A 14,260-nucleotide genomic window follows, 5' to 3' on the forward strand; every position below is an offset into this window, starting at 1 on the left:
TCCCCATATATATCGATTCTACCCCCCCCCCCCCCATATTTATCATCCTGGCTCTACCATATATCCATCCCGGTCACCCATATATCTGCATCCTGGCCCCCCATATATATATGCATCCCGGTCCTTTGTCCTGCCCCCCATACATATATCCTGGCCTTCCCATATGTATCCATATTGGCTCCCCGTGCCCCATATGTATCCAACCTGGCCCCTCATATGTATCCATCCTGGTCCTTTGTCCTGCCCCCCATACATATATCCTGGCCTTCCCATATGTATCCAACCTGGCCCCTCATATGTATCCATCCTGGTCCTTTTTTCCTGCCCCCCACATATCCATCCTGCCGACCCCTTATATCCATCCTGGTCCTTTTTTCCTGCCCCCCATATATCCACCCTGCCGACCCCTTATATCCATCCTGGTCTTTTTTTCCTGCCTCCCTCATATTTCCATCCTCACGCCACCCCCCCCCCTTCCCCCTTCATATATCCATCCTGGTCCTTTTTTGCTGCCCCCAGATATCCATCCTGCCGCCCCCCTTATATATATCCTGGCCCTTTTTTCCTGCCCCCATATATCCATCTTGACCCCTTATCCTGGCTTCATGAAGAGACCGAGACAGAGAGAGAAAAAAAAGATTACTTTTACCTTCCTGCGCTCCCAGCATCAGGCGGCATCCTCCTCCGCCTCTGCAGCTCCGGCGTGCACATAGTAAAATGGCCGCCGACCTAGCAGAGGTCGGCGGCTGATGTGCGCCCGTCGCATGCAGTTCATGACACGGACGTCATACGCCGGTGACGACGGGCGCACACTTGACAGATACGATCGGGACGTGCGACCCCGCGGTTCAGATAATGACCTCTGCACGCGCTCGCCCCTGCACTTTCTCTGTCTGCGCACCCCTAAAAACCGCAAAGCCACAGACTTTTTTTTTCTTTTTCTCCTCCTCTCCTTCTTCCCACTGCCGATACCCCACTAGGCCAGACCGACCCTGGTCATACTGCATCAGTAAGGTGTCTCCCAGATTTCAAAGAAGACTGAGGTTCCATATGTAATGTTCAAGCTTTTGAAGCACCAAGAAATAGACAGTTTTGAGGACCTTAGATGCAGTGGTCAGCCAAGGAAATGAAAGAAGCATCATGCTTATAGTTTCATAGTTTTTAAAGTTGAAAGTAGACAAGTCCATTGAGTTCAAACTATAACCTAACATGCCTTATATTAACCCCTTTACCCCCGAGGGTTGTTTGCACGTTAATGACCGGGCCAATTTTTACAATTCTGACCACTGTCCCTTTATGAGGTTATAACTCTGGAACGCTTCAACGGATCCTGATAATTCTGACATTGTTTTCTCGTGACATATTGTACTTCATGATAGTGGTAAAATTCCTTTGATATTACCTGCGTTTATTTGTGAAAAAAACGGAAATTTGGCGAAAATTTTGAAAATTTCGCAATTTTCCAACTTTGAATTTTTATACAATTAAATTACAGAGATATGTCACACAAAATACTTAATAAGTAACATTTCCCACATGTCTACTTTACATCAGCACAATTGAATGGAACTAAAAAAAATTTTTGTTAGGGAGTTATAAGGGTTAAAAGTTGACCAGCAATTTCTCATTTTTACAACACCATTTTTTCTTAGGGACCACATCTCATTTGAAGTCATTTTGAAGGGTCTATATGATGGAAAATACCCAAGCGTGACACCATTCTAAAAACTGCACCCCTCAAGGTGCTCAAAACCACATTCAAGAAGTTTAATAACCCGTCAGGTGTTTCACAGGAATTTTTGGAATGTTTAAATAAAAATGAACATTTAACTTTTTTACACAAAAAATTTACTTCAGCTCCAATTTGTTTTATTTTATCAAGGGTAACGGGAGAAAATGGACCCCAAAAGTTGTTGTACAATTTGTACTGAGTACGCCGATACCCCATATGTGGGGGTAAACCACTGTTTGGGTGCATGGCAGAGCTTGGAAGGGAAGGAGCGCCATTTGACTTTTCAATGCAAAATTGACTGGAATTGAGATGGGACGTCATGTTGCGTTTGGAGAGCCACTGATGTGCCTAATCATTGAAACCCCCCACAAGTGACACCATTTTGGAAAGAGGACCCCCTAAGGAACTTATCTAGATGTGTGGTGAGCACTTTGACCCATTAAGTGATTCACAGAAGTTTACAATGCAGAGCCGTAAAAGTAAAACATCATATTTTTTCACAAAAATGATCTTTTCGCCCCCAATTTTTTATTTTCCCAAGGGTAAGAGAAGAAATTGGACTCCAAAAGTTGTTGTCCAATTTGTCCTGAGTACGCTGATACCTCATATGTGGGGGTAAACTCAGTGTCCAGGTAAGTCCACCCACACTCAGCATTACTGGTAAGTCCGTACATACTCAGTGTAACCACTGCTAGGTCTGTCCAAACTAAGCTCACTGCTTTATCCTACCACACACAACTCTGCTGCACATGACAAAATGAATATTACCTGTATCTGATAACAGCTGCTCTTTTGTATCCAACAAACTCGGCGCGCTATACTTCGCTGTATCCAAGCAGACTCAGCTCTGCTGTATCCGTATGTGACGGATAAACGCCGCACTTGGCACAGGGCCTTTTCTTTTTATAGTCACATCCAACCCAGACCAAGGCGCATGGGAATGTGGAGACCACTCCAGCCCACAAATCTATACAGAACTAAAACTTTTCCAAGATCAGAAGAGACACCAGTAAACTCACATGGATGCCAGGAGTCTGTGCTTCTGCTGGGACTTCACATCCAGGTATGAGGGGGAGATGGGAAAGTGCTGGAGGTCACAGAGAAAGCCTGGAGGAGTCACATCGCAGAAAACACAGCAGCAGCATGGAAGGAGGGAGGAGATGAGAGGAGGGAGCAATGTGCCTGGTCAGTCAGCATCACAGGACAAAGTTCTGGAGGGAGACGACCAAACAATGGAGGCCGGAAGGAAAGAGAAAGACCCCCTACTGAAGTGAGGGTCTCGCCTGCATGGAGTGGGGGAAAACAAGTAGCAGATTTTAGGCTGTATACCATATCACAAGACTTTTCCCACAGGAATGTGTAGGTAATTATAAGGCTCAGCAACTATCAACCATAACATTAATATCTGCCTAAGATCTAATAATGAGGAGTATCCGATAATTATGGCGTGTCTAAAGTGGGGTATCCGACAGTGAGGGGATGTTCGGTGTGTATTATTGGAGGGTGATACATATAAATACACCCCGAGGACATATAGTTGCGGTGATGGACCGAAATGTGAGGTGCAAGCACCGCTTATCTGAACTCCCGAAATGCCCCTAAGAACCAGTGACAGATTCCTGACAGGTTATTATATCAGCAAACCTGGATTTCTGCAAACCTGATTCAGATAACTGCAGCAGAATTTTTTCTTACACTCCTGATATTGCTCATATATTGGAGTGATCACAGAACCAGCAAAAGTTTTGAGGCAAAAAGTCACCAGGCTCATAAAAAAAGGTGTGAAGAAAAAAAGCAGCTCAATAATGGCCAAAGATACGAGAAGTATAAATCGTGAAGACAACAGGAAGCCATTATCCTCCAGTGCTGCCATATCCCAGAACTGCAACCTCCCTGTGGGTCAGAAGTACAAGATGTTCAGTGCTCAGAGACATGACCAAGGTGAGGAGGCTGAACCTGACCAACACTGAGCAAGACACAGAAGTACAAGGTGTTCAGTGCTCAGAGACACATCCAAGGTGAGGAGGCTGAGCCCGACCACCACTGAACAAGACACAGAAGTACAAGGTGTTCAGTGCTCAGAGACACGTCCAAGGTGAGGAGGATGAGCCTGACCACCACTGAGCAAGACACAGAAGTACAAGGTGTTCAGTGCTCAGAGACACGGCCGAGGTGAGGAGGCTGAACCCGACCACCACTGAGCAAGACACAGAAGTACAAGGTGTTCAGTGCTCAGAGACATGGCCGAGGTGAGGAGGCTGAGCCCGACCACCACTGAGCAAGACACAGAAGTACAAGGTGTTCAGTGCTCAGAGACATGGCCGAGGTGAGGAGGCTGAGCCTGACCACCACTGAGCAAGACACAGAAGTTCAAGGTGTTCAGTGCTCAGAGACATGGCCGAGGTGAGGAGGCTGAGCCCGACCACCACTGAGCAAGACACAGAAGTACAAGGTGTTCAGTGCTCAGAGACACGGCCGAGGTGAGGAGGCTGAACCTGACCACCACTGAGCAAGACACAGAAGTACAAGGTGTTCAGTGCTCAGAGACATGGCCGAGGTGAGGAGGCTGAGCCCGACCACCACTGAGCAAGACACAGAAGTTCAAGTTGTTCAGTGCTCAGAGACACGGCCGAGGTGAGGAGGCTGAACCTGACCACCACTGAGCAAGACACAGAAGTACAAGGTGTTCATTGCTCAGAGACACGGCCGAGGTGAGGAGGCTGAACCTGACCACCACTGAGCAAGACACAGAAGTACAAGGTGTTCAGTGCTCAGAGACATGGCCGAGGTGAGGAGGCTGAGCCCGACCACCACTGAGCAAGACACAGAAGTACAAGGTGTTCAGTGCTCAGAGACATGGCCAAGGTGAGGAGGCTGAGCCCGACCACCACTGAGCAAGACACAGAAGTTCAAGGTGTTCAGTGCTCAGAGACACGGCCGAGGTGAGGAGGCTGAGCCTGACCACCACTGAGGAACACATAGACGTACAAGGTGATCAGTGTGTAGCAGTGGTGGGGGCTGATAGATTGCTTCCTGAAACTCCAAGCGTTAAAAGCATTTGATGGTCATGTATGTTATAAAGAGATGATACCCCTCTGGGTCTGCAGTTAGCTGAGATAGGGTTAACAGTGGCCGGCCCAGTTTGGGAGGGGTAACTTCCAGTTGGTAGCAAGGCCAGGAAATGTGGGGACAGCAGTGAGTGAAGTAGCAGGCCTTGGACACAAGGCTGCTAGGGACAGAGTGGGCCTAATACTCGGGGCAGTGGATTGCAGAAAATGCTCTTCCGTGCGATTCCGTCTAATGGCCTGGGGAAACCTCAGCTTGTGAAGCTACAGGGAAAGATGGACTCAGACTACATGGGGTGGAAAGTAATGCAATCCGAATATACTGCTAGTGGTGGAGAAGACTCCCTAGGGTAGAGAGACATTCTACCTATACCGAGAACCAGGGCTTAAGTTGTAACCAGTACCTGTGGGAAAGATGACAACTCATTGGGCCTTATCTTCTACATCTGCCTGTAAATACTGTACATACTGCTATTCACCAAGTAAAAGTTTGGTTGTTTTTAAGAACCATGTGTCTCCTGGCAGGGCCAGTTTTAGACAAAGTGGGGCCCTGGGCAAAGGTTTAAAGTGGGGCCCCAAATGGTCACATATTGCACCATCACACAGAAACGTTTCTGTTGTACTAACAAGCGCTGAGTTCAGGCCGGTAAACGAACGTGATCGACAATATTAAAATCGTTAAACGCTTGTGTCCCGGCTTCTTTTGGGTAAGTGCACGTTCAGTAATTTGCACAGCACTTTGGACGCAGCACATGTCCGCTGCATCCAAAGCACTGCTGTCTATTCAACGCAGGTGAATCCACATGTGATCACTGAACCGTGCGGATTCACCACGTCCAATACATTGCATAGGTGAAATTTAAGTTGCAGATATTTGCATCTCCGCAAGATAAATAGACATGCTGCAGTCTGGAGAGACGTACCACATGTCCGTCTCTGAGGGTGAGCTGCAGGCGTCTGTGCATTTTTTTAAATCCCATCCACTATGCTGAAACATCTGGATGCTGCACAAGTACGCAGCGTTCAACCCGCAGCATCCAACCCGCATCGTTTACTGACCATGTACACATACCCTTACTCCCGCTGAGGAAGAATTATTCTTTTTTATTAAATTTGCAAAAATTACTACATTACTGTTTTTTTCCGTCAAGATGGGGTGCAGAGTGTACATTAATGAGAAAAAAAATTAACTTTTTTGAATTTACCAAATGGCTGCAATGAAACAATAAGTGAAAAATGTAAAGGGGTCTGAATACTTTCCGTACCGACTGTATATTCATAATCCCACCATAAGGGTACGGAGCATAAGTATACTCCCATGTAGTCAAATTATGGAGATTACACAATAAAGATTAGAAGAAGCCAATAGCAAAATAATATTAAATATAATACCTTATTGAAACAATATTAACAAATATAAAACATTTTCACAATATGTAAGATCTGTTAAAAGACATACAGAGACAGCAAGGCAGCGTTGAAGGCCCCGTAAACCCAAAGTAACGGTTAGTGCCTAGGAAATCTAGGTTGAAGAAATATTTAAGCTTTAGAAGTACTACTAACTTATAACTGATGTCTATCCAAAAAGGGACAATTATATGAAGTGAGCAGGCTTATGGCAGCACTAGTAATAGATGCAATGATAAGCAAATAGTATAAAATAGTTTACCATAGTCCGGATCTATTTGACATAGCTATTAAGCAAAAAAACTCTTATGATAAAAGTGCCTATAGAACCAACTCATGCAAGTATAGTTAACATCATCATAGTGAAAATAGAGGTATATAAATTGTTAGTATATACGTTAAGTCATATCTCCTATGCAAGTGGGGTAAAAGTGCAATGCAGAATCGTGCTCAGCTGCACCTCGACGCGCGTTTCACCCTCCGGGCTTCGTCAGGAGGCATGGTAAGTAAAATAAAAGGTTCCTTATGTAGTGAACATGAATAATGATGATAACTGTCATCTGCGGGAGATGCCGTCCGATGATGTGACCAGGACTACCAAGTGTAGCGAGGGTGGATCACCACGCATCAGTGGGGAAGATCACGTGCCCTAATTAACATAATGAGTGAGTGATAGCGAGGGAGGGAGGGAATTGTCGTCCTAAATAGTTGGGAGTGACTGTGTATAATTGCACCAATCGGCGCACACTGCCGTGACGCAGCGCCTCCAGAGCTGACGTCAGTTTGCGTGCAAACAACTCCAGATCTTTCACAAAATAAGTAAAATAGTCGAATTTACCTGTTGGGGAAAAGGATAATCCTTTTGAAAGAACCTCATATCGTGCTTTCATTAAAATCTGATCAGAAAGATTAATGACCTATAATACTTCTGAGATTGTCGCCCCTTACCTTTCCGTACACCCAGACGCACTTCTGCCGTGCGCTGCCTAACACTAGTGTCTGACACGGCGTCCGGTTGCTGTGGCGATCAATGGGATGCTCTGACGATCCTTCAGCCAATCACGTGCGACGCCGGCCGCTGACGTCAGCCCTGGAGTCGCGGCATCACGGCACAGGTTAGGTTGTGGAAGACACAGCAACAAAACACAAGGTAGTCATACTCAGGGTCGGACTGGGGTGTCTGGGGCCCACCAGGGGCATGGACTCTAGGGGCCCACCCTACAGCTATATGCAAATATCTGTCAGTCGTTATCCCCATTATAGTGGAGCATTGGCTGTAAAACACAGGGGGCTCCTGCACATCTTCTGTGCGCCCCCATAACTGGGATGTACAATTACGGTATTTTACATTAAAGGTTCTATGGTTATCACCGATCCATGGGCTCCACAGGATAGGTGATCGCTTAGGTCCGACCATAAGAAACTGCACCAAACGGAAGAATGGGGAAGTTTTATCCATGACAGGACACTTATCTCCATTTTAAAATGCAGCAGCAGTTCAGATGTCTGACCGCAGCTCCATTCGTTCTCTTTGGGGCTTCCAGAAAAAAACAAGAGCATCCACTGAGGGAATGAATGGATCAGTGGTCAAGTCAGATATACCGCTCCAGTCTAATGGGGATAAAAGTTCCACATTCTGCCTACTGGGTCCCAGCAGTCAGACCCCCACCACCACCAATCAATACGTTATCACTAGTGTTGAGCGATACCTTCCGATATTTGAAAGTATCGGTATCGGATTGGATCGGCCGATATCCAAAAAATATCGGATATCGCCGATACCGATACCCCATACCAATGCAAGTCAATGGGACACAAATATCGGAAGTGATCCTGGATGGTTCCCAGGGTCTGAAGGAGAGGAAACTCTCCTTCAGGCCCTAGGATCCATATTCATGTAAAAAATAAAGAATAAAAATAAAAAATATGGATATACTCACCCTCGGACGAGCCCTGGCTGTCACCGCTGCAACCGGCAGCCTCCGTTCCTAAGAATGCAGTGAGTGAAGGACCTTCGATGACGTCGCGGTCACGTGAGCGGTCACATGAGCGGTCACGCGACCAATCACAAGACCGCGACGTCATCGCAGGTCCTACACTCACTGCATTCTTAGGAACGGAGGCAGACGCTTGCACCGGTGAGGTCCAGGGTCCGTCAGAGGGGTGAGTATATCCATTTTTTTTTTTTTAATTCTTTATTTTTTACTTGAATATGGATCCCAGGGCCTGAAGGAGAGTCTCCTCTCCTCCACACCCTGGGAACCATATGCACCGCACACGCCTGGGAACTTATATGAATTTCCGATATCACAAAAATATCGGAACTCGGTATCGGAATTCCGATACAGCGAATATCGGCCGATATTTGCAGTATCGGAATGCTCAACACTAGTTATCACTAATTCTATGGAGAGGTGATTACTTTTTTCACAGGAGAACCCCTGTAAGTGCATCTCTGATGCTGTGATCCAAGTATCTAATCTCTAATAGAAATAAGGAATCTTCTCCTAATTAATATCAGAGAGAACAGATGACTGCCATATACAACACAATCCACTATACCAAGGCCAATAATACCCCATAGAGGGAAGAAATGCCACCACACCATGGACAGATCACATAGTGACCGAATAACACCACATACTACCAGCATATAGGCACCAAACAATACCACATACAAGGAGAAATACCACCACACCATAACTAGACTACATATTCCACCACATAGTGACCAAATAATACCACATATTGGGGATATATAGCACCACACCATGACCAGACCACATATTACCATCACATAGTGACTGAATAATACAATACTGATCATGAATACAAACCACAATACTAACAACACTGTTATTACCACCAGTGACATTATACACAAGAGTTCTGTATATTCTCTCAGTGTACAGGTAATACAGGGGTCACCAGTGACATTATGCACGGGAGCTCTGTAAATAGTGTCAGTGTACAGGTAATGCAGTGATCACCAGTGACCTTATACACTGCAGCTCTGTATATAGTATAGTGTATATAGTATAGTGTCCGTGCACAGGTAATACAGTGATCACCAGTGACATTATACACAGGAGCTCTGTATACAGTGTCAGTGTACAGGTAATATGGTGATCACCAGTGACATTATACACAGGAACTCTGCACACGGTGTATAGTGTGCATGTACATGTAATGCGCTGACTCACCGGTGACGTCTCTAGTAGATGTCCTTCTTCACTTTTCTTCTTCAGCCAGCACAGACCGCCATCACTTCTTCCAGCCAGGACTCACCTCTGCAAAAAATAACACAGTCATCAATTGCTGATCGCTTCCAGAGCACTTTCCCCACTTTTTCCCTGACTTCTATACTATGTCAGATGAAAAAAAAGTGACATAGTGCCGCCCTGCACAGTAACAGGACCTCCCTTTTGTTTCCTCCATGGAAAACAGTTTCCTAAAAAGTAAATTATATTACAGTAGTAATAATGTCCTTAATTGGACCCTAAAGAATTTATGCTCCCCACTTGTCACCATAAACTAATATAGCATGTTCCTCATTCTGGCCCCCAAACAGTAATTAAGTCCCTCATCCTGGACCCCTTTATTTAATAATCTCGCCCAGCCTGACAGCCTTTATTTAATAATCTCACCCAGCCTGGCCCCCTTCATTTTATAATATGCCACAGCCTGGCCCACCATAGTTCCTGGTGCAGCCTGGCCCCCAGCTATCCATCCTGACCCCCAGCTATCCATACTGGCCCCCATATGTCTCTTGTCCTGCCCCCCCATATATCTCTCCTGGATCCCCATAAATCCATTCATCCTGGGCTCCCCCATATAAAACCATCCTGGCTGCCCCATATATATATCCATCCTGCCCCCCCCCCCCCCATATATATCCATTCTGGCTCCCCCATATATAACCATCCTGGCTGCCCCATATATATATATCCATCCTGGCTCCCCGATATATATCCATGCTGGCTCCCCCATATATATCCATGCTGGCCTCCATATACATGCATCCTGGTCCCCCCATATATGCATCCTGAATCCCCGATATGTATGCATCCTGGTCCCTTGTCCTGCCCCCCATAAATCCATCCTGCCACCCCCTATTATCGATCCTGGCCCCCCATATATATGCATCTTGGCTCTACCATATATCCATCCTGGCCCCCCCATAAATATCCATCCTGGCTTCACCATATATATCCATCCTGGCTTCCCCATATATATCCATACTTGTCCTGCCCCCCATATATCATCCTGGCCCCCCATATATATCCATTCTGGCCCCCCCATATATATGCATCCTGTTCTTTTGTCCTGCCCCCCCAATATATCCACCATGGCCCCCCATATATCGATCCTGGGCCCCATATATATGCATCCTGGCTCTACCATATATCCATACTGGCTCCCCCATATATCTGCATCCTGGCCCCCCATATATATATGCATCCTGTTCCCTTGTCCTGTCCCTCCTATAAATCCATCCTGGCTCCCCATATATATCGATTCTGCCCCCCCCCCCCCCATATTTATCATCCTGGCTCTACCATATATCCATCCCGGTCACCCATATATCTGCATCCTGGCCCCCCATATATATATGCATCCCGGTCCTTTGTCCTGCCCCCCATACATATATCCTGGCCTTCCCATATGTATCCATATTGGCTCCCCGTGCCCCATATGTATCCAACCTGGCCCCTCATATGTATCCATCCTGGTCCTTTTTTCCTGCCCCCCACATATCCATCCTGCCGACCCCTTATATCCATCCTGGTCCTTTTTTCCCGCCCCCCATATATCCACCCTGCCGACCCCTTATATCCATCCTGGTCTTTTTTTCCTGCCTCCCTCATATTTCCATCCTCACGCCACCCCCCCCCTTCCCCCTTCATATATCCATCCTGGTCCTTTTTTGCTGCCCCCAGATATCCATCCTGCCGCCCCCCTTATATATATCCTGGCCCTTTTTTCCTGCCCCCATATATCCATCTTGACCCCTTATCCTGGCTTCATGAAGAGACCGAGACAGAGAGAGAAAAAAAAGATTACTTTTACCTTCCTGCGCTCCCAGCATCAGGCGGCATCCTCCTCCGCCTCTGCAGCTCCGGCGTGCACATAGTAAAATGGCCGCCGACCTAGCAGAGGTCGGCGGCTGATGTGCGCCCGTCGCATGCAGTTCATGACACGGACGTCATACGCCGGTGACGACGGGCGCACACTTGACAGATACGATCGGGACGTGCGACCCCGCGGTTCAGATAATGACCTCTGCACGCGCTCGCCCCTGCACTTTCTCTGTCTGCGCACCCCTAAAAACCGCAAAGCCACAGACTTTTTTTTTCTTTTTCTCCTCCTCTCCTTCTTCCCACTGCCGATACCCCACTAGGCCAGACCGACCCTGGTCATACTGCATCAGTAAGGTGTCTCCCAGATTTCAAAGAAGACTGAGGTTCCATATGTAATGTTCAAGCTTTTGAAGCACCAAGAAATAGACAGTTTTGAGGACCTTAGATGCAGTGGTCAGCCAAGGAAATGAAAGAAACATCATGCTTATAGTTTCATAGTTTTTAAAGTTGAAAGTAGACAAGTCCATTGAGTTCAAACTATAACCTAACATGCCTTATATTAACCCCTTTACCCCCGAGGGTTGTTTGCACGTTAATGACCGGGCCAATTTTTACAATTCTGACCACTGTCCCTTTATGAGGTTATAACTCTGGAACGCTTCAACGGATCCTGATAATTCTGACATTGTTTTCTCGTGACATATTGTACTTCATGATAGTGGTAAAATTCCTTTGATATTACCTGCGTTTATTTGTGAAAAAAACGGAAATTTGGCGAAAATTTTGAAAATTTCGCAATTTTCCAACTTTGAATTTTTATACAATTAAATTACAGAGATATGTCACACAAAATACTTAATAAGTAACATTTCCCACATGTCTACTTTACATCAGCACAATTGAATGGAACTAAAAAAAATTTTTGTTAGGGAGTTATAAGGGTTAAAAGTTGACCAGCAATTTCTCATTTTTACAACACCATTTTTTCTTAGGGACCACATCTCATTTGAAGCCATTTTGAAGGGTCTATATGATGGAAAATACCCAAGCGTGACACCATTCTAAAAACTGCACCCCTCAAGGTGCTCAAAACCACATTCAAGAAGTTTAATAACCCGTCAGGTGTTTCACAGGAATTTTTGGAATGTTTAAATAAAAATGAACATTTAACTTTTTTACACAAAAAATTTACTTCAGCTCCAATTTGTTTTATTTTATCAAGGGTAACGGGAGAAAATGGACCCCAAAAGTTGTTGTACAATTTGTACTGAGTACGCCGATACCCCATATGTGGGGGTAAACCACTGTTTGGGTGCATGGCAGAGCTTGGAAGGGAAGGAGCGCCATTTGACTTTTCAATGCAAAATTGACTGGAATTGAGATGGGACGTCATGTTGCGTTTGGAGAGCCCCTGATGTGCCTAATCATTGAAACCCCCCACAAGTGACACCATTTTGGAAAGAGGACCCCCTAAGGAACTTATCTAGATGTGTGGTGAGCACTTTGACCCATTAAGTGATTCACAGAAGTTTACAATGCAGAGCCGTAAAAGTAAAACATCATATTTTTTCACAAAAATGATCTTTTCGCCCCCAATTTTTTATTTTCCCAAGGGTAAGAGAAGAAATTGGACTCCAAAAGTTGTTGTCCAATTTGTCCTGAGTACGCTGATACCTCATATGTGGGGGTAAACTCAGTGTCCAGGTAAGTCCACCCACACTCAGCATCACTGGTAAGTCCGTACATACTCAGTGTAACCACTGCTAGGTCTGTCCAAACTAAGCTCACTGCTTTATCCCACCACACACAGCTCTGCTGCACATGACAAAATGAATATTACCTGTATCTGATAACAGCTGCTCTTTTGTATCCAACAAACTCGGCGTGCTATACTTCGCTGTATCCGAGCAGACTCAGCTCTGCTGTATCCGTATGTGACGGATAAACGCCGCACTTGGCACAGGGCCTTTTCTTTTTATAGTCACATCCAACCCAGACCAAGGCGCATGGGAATGTGGAGACCACTCCAGCCCCCAAATCTATACAGAACTAAAACTTTTCCAAGATCAGAAGAGACACCAGTAAACTCACATGGATGCCAGGAGTCTGGGCTTCTGCTGGGACTTCACATCCAGGTATGAGGGGGAGATGGGAAAGTGCTGGAGGTCACAGAGAAAGCCTGGAGGAGTCACATCGCAGAAAACACAGCAGCAGCATGGAAGGAGGGAGGAGATGAGAGGAGGGAGCAATGTGCCTGGTCAGTCAGCATCACAGGACAAAGTTCTGGAGGGAGACGACCAAACAATGGAGGCCGGAAGGAAAGAGAAAGACCCCCTACTGAAGTGAGGGTCTCGCCTGCATGGAGTGGGGGAAAACAAGTAGCAGATTTTAGGCTGTATACCATATCACAAGACTTTTCCCACAGGAATGTGTAGGTAATTATAAGGCTCAGCAACTATCAACCATAACATTAATATCTGCCTAAGATCTAATAATGAGGAGTATCCGATAATTATGGCGTGTCTAAAGTGGGGTATCCGACAGTGAGGGGATGTTCGGTGTGTATTATTGGAGGGTGATACATATGAATACACCCCGAGGACATATAGTTGCGGTGATGGACCGAAATGTGAGGTGCAAGCACCGCTTATCTGAACTCCCGAAATGCCCCTAAGAACCAGTGACAGATTCCTGACAGGTTATTATATCAGCAAACCTGGATTTCTGCAAACCTGATTCAGATAACTGCAGCAGAATTTTTTCTTACACTCCTGATATTGCTCATATATTGGAGTGATCACAGAACCAGCAAAAGTTTTGAGGCAAAAAGTCACCAGGCTCATAAAAAAAGGTGTGAAGAAAAAAAGCAGCTCAATAATGGCCAAAGATACGAGAAGTATAAATCGTGAAGACAACAGGAAGCCATTATCCTCCAGTGCTGCCATATCCCAGAACTGCAACCTCCCTGTGGGTCA

At 45.8% G+C, this 14,260-nt stretch overlaps 1 protein-coding gene across 1 annotated transcript in view; it reads right to left on the reverse strand.

Annotated features, from left to right (window-relative positions):
• ST3GAL5 (ST3 beta-galactoside alpha-2,3-sialyltransferase 5) overlaps positions 1–13,535 on the reverse strand; it is a 120,137-nt gene extending 106,602 nt beyond the window's left edge. Inside the window, exon 1 of the mRNA XM_077280226.1 lies at positions 13,377–13,535. The gene's annotated coding sequence lies outside the window, so the exon portion shown is untranslated. The remainder of the gene's footprint in view (positions 1–13,376) is intronic.
• Between the last annotated feature and the right edge of the window lie 725 nt (positions 13,536–14,260).

Source organism: Ranitomeya variabilis, chromosome 1 (assembly GCF_051348905.1).
Source record: "Ranitomeya variabilis isolate aRanVar5 chromosome 1, aRanVar5.hap1, whole genome shotgun sequence".
In the NCBI taxonomy this organism is placed as follows: Eukaryota; Metazoa; Chordata; class Amphibia; order Anura; family Dendrobatidae; genus Ranitomeya; species Ranitomeya variabilis.